This window comes from Ochotona princeps, chromosome X (assembly GCF_030435755.1).
Source record: "Ochotona princeps isolate mOchPri1 chromosome X, mOchPri1.hap1, whole genome shotgun sequence".
Classification (NCBI taxonomy): domain Eukaryota; kingdom Metazoa; phylum Chordata; class Mammalia; order Lagomorpha; family Ochotonidae; genus Ochotona; species Ochotona princeps.
In genome coordinates, this window is record NC_080865.1 from 92,677,536 (window position 1) to 92,684,667 (window position 7,132).

Below are 7,132 nucleotides of genomic sequence, written 5' to 3' on the forward strand. Positions count from 1 at the left end.
AGCTTTATGGGTGTGAAGGTAAGTTCAACTTCGATGACATCAGATGTGTTCTGTTCTAATAATTCGGAGGACCTACTTTGCAGCCCCCGCCCCATTTCAAAGAAAATATGATAGAGTACTTTGAAAAGTTCATGGAAAGTAAATTAAAAGTTTTGGTCTCTCCTTCCCTCTGTAAATCTGCCTTTCAAATAATAAATAAGTAAATGATTAAAAAATCTTTTGGTGCAAAACTTTGAAATCCTTGTATATAAAGGGTTCTCAAAGATACATTACGAGAAAGCGATGCATGAGTTTCCATTTTCTTGGCACCAAAGAAAGCTTACAGCCTAATTCATTTCCATGAACTTTCAGGCATTTCAGTAGACCCCTTTTCATAGTGAAGACTCTGCCAATAATAAATCAGTGAAAGAGGCTTGTTTTTTCTGCTCATTAAGGTGGGGGAGGCACTAAATGGAGACAGACTAAACTGACCTGGAGGCTACTGCCTGGCCTGGGAAGACTGGACTAAATTCGAAGGTAATAATTGTAGTTTTCTGACTTGGTCCTGCTGGACTGAACCAGGCTGGCAGCTGCCTAAGGGAACAAATGCCTTTCAGGGTTTTCTGCTTTTTTTTTAAAGATTTTTTTAAGATTTATTTTTTTAATTGCAAAGTCAGATATTCAGAAAGGAGGAGAGACAGAATGGAAGATCTTCCGTCCGATGATTCACTCCCCAAGTGACCACAACAGATGGAGCTGAGCCGATCTGAAGCTAGCAGAAAGGAGCTTCTTCCAGGTCTTCTACACAGGTACAGGGTCCCAAGACTTTAGGCCGTCCTCAACTGCTTTCTCAGGCCGCAAGCAGGGAGCTGGATGGGAAACAGGGCTGCTGGAATTACAACCGGCACCCATACAGGATCCTGGTGCATTCAAGGCGAGGAATTTAGTCGCTAGGACACCATGCTGCACCGAAGATTTATTTATTTTTATTGGAAAGTCAGATATACAGAGAGGAGGAGAGACAGGAAGATCTTCCGTCCATTCATTCACTCCCCAAGTGGCCGCAACGGTCAGAGCTGAGCTGGTCCAAAGCTAGGAGCCAGCTGGTTCTTCCTGGTCTCCCATATGGGTGCAGGGTCCCAAGGCCTTGGACCATCCTCCACTGCTTTCCCAGGCCACAAACAGAGAGCTGGATGGGAAGTGGGGCTGTCAAGATATGAACCAGCACCTGTATGGGATCCTGGTGTGCAAGGGGAGGACTTTAGCCACTAGGCTACTATGCTCAGCCCTGTTTTTTTTTTTTTTTTAAAGATTCATTCATTTATTTATTTGAAAGGCAGGGTGACAGAGAGAGGGAGAGCGGAAAGAGAACTCTTCTATCTACTGACTGACGGCCCAAATGGCTTATACAGCCAGATCTGGGCCAAGCTAGAGTCAGGAGCCAGAAACTCCAGCCTGGTCTCCCACACAGGTGGCAGTCTTGAAGCATCTGGTCCATCTTTTGCTCTTTTTTTTCAGGTACATTATCAGAAAGCTGGATTGGAAGTGGAGCAGTCAGGGCTTGAACCAGCCCTATGCTGGCACTGTCACAGCACTGACATTGGCTTTTAGGTTTTTTTTTGTTTTATGGTAACTGTCTTCCTATCATGTTTTTGCCCTGATTCTTCCTCACCTATTTTAGAAAATTGTCTGTGTTGGGCCTGGTGCAATGGTTCAATGGCTGACCCCTCACCTTGTAAGCACTGGGATCCCATATGGGAGCCGGTTTGTATCCTGGCTGTTCCGCTTCCCATCCAGCTCCCTGCTTGTGGCCTGGGAAGGCTGTGGAAGGTGGTCCAAGTCCTTGGGACCCTGCACCCACATGGGAGACCCAGAAGAAGCTCCTGGCTTCAGAACAGCTCATCTTTGTCTGCTATAGCTAGGGAATGAATCAGTGAATGGAAGATCTTTCTGTCTTTGTAAATCTTCCTTTCCAACAAAAATAAATAAAACAAGTAAGTAAATAAATATTTAAAAATATATTTCCCTTTGAAAAATTCATTCTCTGAATGTTTCTGGGAAGAACTGTCTTAGTGTTTATAAATTTTATATTATTTTGATTAAACATCTAAATTCAGTCATCTTGGTATAATTCTATTGAAGACAGAGGGACAGGGGTGGGAGAGCAAGAGCTAGGACTGCGCCCAGTGAAGCCACGAGCCAGGATCTCCATTCTGGTCTTCTATATAGGTGGCAGGGACCCACATCTTTGGGTCAGCTTCCTTTGCTTTCCAATATGTGTTAGGGAGCTGAATAGGAAAGAGAGCAACTGGGACTTAAATCTACACTATGATATGGAATGCCCACATTGCAAGTGGTGGCTTAACCTGCACCACAATACTGGTCTGTAATTTTGTTTTTTAAAGAGGAAATTCAAGAGAATTTCTATCAATCACTCTTTTAAGGTTTTCAGCAATAAGTTGGTTTATCTTATATGAGTATATATTGTGCCTGGGGAAGGAGTGTGTTGAAGGAAGATCCAGAGGAGTTAAGTCATAGTTTAGCTTGACTCCAGGTGGTGATGGTGGTGATGGTGGTGGTGTTGGTGGCAACAGTGAACGGGGTTGAAGTTGGGACTGTGTTTGTAGAATGGAACTGGAATGTAGATTCTGGATGAGATGGCACAGGATGCTGGAACCTAGCCAGTCCTGCCCTATGGGAAAACCGCACGGAAAGCTTAGGTTCAGTCACTAACAGGCGTGTGGTATGTAATCATGAATCCCAGAGCACCAAGGAGAAAGGGAAGGCAAGGTCAAAAACCCGACAGTTTGGAGTTGCAATAGGATGACATCTAAATCACAGCAAGGCTAAGAGAAAGCTGGACAGCTACGTTCCCCTGTCATGAGTAGATGGGAGGGAGCTGAAATCGCTTAAAAATCAAGGCAAACACACATACTCTGTCTCATTGTCTCTGTAACTACTCTCACTTACTCCCTTCCATCCCCAGTTTTGATCTGGACATATCACTGTACCTTTTAGTATATTTAGTGGGAGGTACGAAAGTGTTTAATGGAGAATGCATATCAGGACACTCATCCCTTTAACTTACTTGTTGGGGGAATATTTGAAATCAACAATGCACATACACAACACTTACCACCAACTCCAAAATCAATCCTGATTAGGAAGCATGGCCTGTCGTGTTGCTTTAGGAGTGTCTGCTTCACCTCACTACCACCATCTAGTTCTCTTTTTTAAGATTTATTAATTTTTACTGCAAAGTCGCATATATAGAGAGGAAGAGACACAGAAAAGAAGATTTTCCATGTGATGGTTCACTCCCCCAAGTGACCACAACGACTGGAGTTGAGTCAATCCAAAGCCAGCAAAAAGGAGCTTCTTCCGGGTCTCCCACGCAGGTGCAGGGTCCCACGGCTTTGGGCCGTCCTCGACTGCTTTCCAGGCCACAAACAGGGAGCTGGATGGGAAGTGGGGCTGCCAGGATTAGAACTGGTGCCCATATGGGATCCTGGCACGTTCAAGGTGAAGACTTTAGTCCTAGATGACCACGCCAGGCCCCACCATCTAGTTCTGCACCGAGTTGGTGAGTACTAACTACCATCACTATTTCTAAAATGCACTAAAAAGATAGTAATTTGGAATGGATTTTCAAGTTGGTGGTGTTTAATGGTGTAATTGTACTGGATGGCTTTCTTAGGAGATGAAATAATGGCGTATCTTACAATCAATGGAATTTTTAATTTGTTGAAGTAGTGCATGTACTAGGCTGAAGAGATGGGAATAAAAGAATTTATGAATAAGACAAGTCTGTGGTCTCAAAGACCTTACTTATGCAACTAACTAAAACAATGTGGTAGGAAGTATACTAGCAGCGCTAATGTAAAGTGCTGTGGGGGGCACAGAGAAAGATTAATTCGGCCCGTGGGGCTTGGAGGACTTCATAAAGGAGGTGACATTTGAGCTAGGACTTGAAGGATAAGAAGGATTGTTTTCAGGCAAAGCATGGGGGCAAGAGGTAGGGGCTTTGAATGTGAATGGGAAAGGTTTGTTTGACTTCAAAGAGGACTGTTAGTGTTGTGAGATGTTGCTGATTTTTAAGGGCCCAACTCTAGGTCTCATATGCAAATAGAATAGAGAATGAAATTCTCCTAAGGCAAAGGTCAGGTCCCAGGTGACAAAACTGTGGGAAAACAGTTGTGCTGGTGTTTCCCTGTCTTGGGCTGCCGTCCGTTCTGTTTTGGAAACAAAAGCCTAAAGAGGCTGGGGGCACAGTCTTCAGCCAAGTCCACTGTGAGCAGTCTGGTTTCCAAGAGATGTATCAAAGAGAAACAGCACAGTCCTCTCTGTAACACTGAGAGTAAATGCCCAAGTGTGACCTGGGACAAGCTGCTTTATTCCCTGTTGCTCAGTTTCTTCCTCTTAGAAGACAGGGTTAATAGTGTTGTTGGGAGGATAAGACAACATCACAGATAGTCAATAAATGTCACCTTAGTTATCGTCCTTTTTACCTGACAAGGGGAAATTGAAGCCATCTGTCTTTTTCAAGTTTTACCCTCACCAAGCTCCTTATTTTTTCTCAAATCGTGTTTTCTGCAGACAATATGATGAATTCATTCATGATATGTGTATCCATGATATGTGGGTATGTTTGGGAAGGTGGGGGAAGCTGTAGCAGTCATCTTTTGATTCTATTGGGATAGGAAACCTCTCATAGTGGGTTTTCTGGTCTCAGGAAATGCTAAAGGAGGAATTCCTTGTGTGAGAGCCTACTGAGCCCAACTCAGACCAGATCTGTGTAAAGCTGGCCCCTGGCTCATGTAGGCAGAAGACCAGATGTGGGAGGAAAGCTCTGCTCTAGTTCTTCAGTAGGAAAACAGAAGTCTAGGAAAGAGGAGTGGGCACAAGAAAGGTTGTTACAGTATGTCCCAAATCCCTTTGGCATGGAAGTGTGTGCAGCTGGGGACCTACGACCACAGCTGTCCAGAGCACAAAAGTCATTGTCTCGTTCTTCGTCCTCGTAAGACGCTGCCATGGTAGTTATCCTTGTCTGGTAGGTGTGAACTCATTTCCAGATGGACAACTAAAGTGATATCGCTGTTTTAGGGCCATACTTTTATTTGTAGGATCTCTCTTTCATACATGCACACACACACAGAGACAAACACACACCTTTGATCATACTCGGCCTTTCTTTTTTTAAGATTTATTTTATTTTTATTGCAAAGTCAGATATACAGAGAGGAGGAGAGACAGAGAGGAAGATCTTTCGTCTGATGGTTCACTCCCTGAGTTATGGCAACACCGATACTGCACTGATCTGAAGCCAGGAGCATCTTCCGGGTCTCCCACACGGGTGCAGGATCCCAAGGTTTTGGACTTTCTTCAACTGTTTTCCCAGGTCACAAGCAGGGAGCTGGATGGGAAGTGGGGCTGCTGGGATTAGAACCGGCACCCATATGGGATCCCAGCACGTTCAAGGCGAGGACTTTACCTGCAAGGCCACGATGCCACCCCCACCTTTTTCTTTTAAGATTTATTTTATTTTTCTTTCTTTTAAAAAAAGATTTATATATATATTTAAAGATTTATTTTATTTTTATTCAAAATTCAGATATACAGAGACAAGGAGAGACAGAGAGAAAGATCTTCCATGCACTGATTCACTCCCCAAGTGGCTGCAACCCCCAAACTGAGCCGATCTGAAGCTAGGAGCTTCTTCCAGGTCTCCCACACAGATACAGGGTTCCAAGGCCTTGGATTGTCCTCTACTGCTTCCCCAGGCCACAAGCAGGGAACTGGATGGGAAGTGGGGCCGCCAGGATATGAACTGGTACCCGTTTGGGATCCTGGGGCATGCAAAATGAGGACTTTGGCCACTAGGATACCCTGCCGGGCCCTATACCCAGCCTTTTTTTAAAAAAATATTTTATGTGTTTGAAAGGCAGAAAGCTAGAGGGAAGAAGAGAGATTATCTTCCGTTCTTGGGATCATTCTCCAAATGGACACAACAGCCAAGTTGGGACCAGGTTACAGCCAGCAATTCTATCTAGGTCTCCCATGGGGATGGCAGGGGCCCAAGGACTTCTTCCACTGCTTTCCCAGATGCATTAGCAGGGAGCTGGATTGGAAGCAGAACAGCTGGGAGTCAATCCGGACACTCTGATTTGGGATGCTCATCTTATCGGTTGGGACTTAACCCACAGCAGCCTGATAGCAATCCCATTACGCCCAGACTTCTGAAGGCTGCTGTGCTGCAGTAAGCCTGGAGACTGGGTTCTCCTGTCTGGTTCTCTGAGCATGGTTTCTGGAGTATCTTGAGGTATTTCTCCTTCAAACTAATAATTTTTATTTAAAAGGCAGAGTTATATATAGACAAAGAGATAGATCTTCCATCTACTTGTTCTAAAATGTGGTCCCAAAATGGCTGCGATGGCCAGAGCTGGGCCTGTCTGAAACCAGAAACTTGTTCCAGCTATCCCACATGGGTACAGGGGTCCAAGCACTTAAGTTATCCACTGCTGTCCCTGGCCTTTGGCAGGGAAGTAGATCAGAAGTGTACCAGCTGGGACATGAACTAGCACCCACGCAGGATTGCAAGCACCTGGGCAGAGGCTTAGCTTACTATGCCACATGCCAGCACATCCTGACGCATTTCCTTTCTTTTTTTAATTTTTATTTTGAATTTTGAATTGTATGGTACAATTCCATAGAGTCTGGCCTTCCCACCCCCAAATTCCCACCCCCGACTGAGTTTCCCCGTATTCTTACAATAGCATAGTCCTTCATAAAGAGTTACAATTTCATCAATCTGTTATTTAAGTGTGCCCCCATATTGCTGGCACAGTGTGCCTTTGAGCCCACACCTGTTAGCAACAGGTGTTGTATGTGTATTTCAGATAATTACTTGAGGCATACCTGAGAGAGTCTGTATATGTAACTAGTATCACAGCGTATGTTCAGAGTATAGTTATGCCATTTGCTTATGTGTCACACTTCCATACATGTGGTTTTGTGTAATCTGCACGAAACCCTTAACTGTCACTCATATTACAATTAAGCAATTGAAGTTCAGAGACACAAAGTGGCTTAGTCAGTATCCCACAGCTAGCAAGTACTGGGGCTGGCATTCAAGTTCTGCGTGCTTGTTCCATTG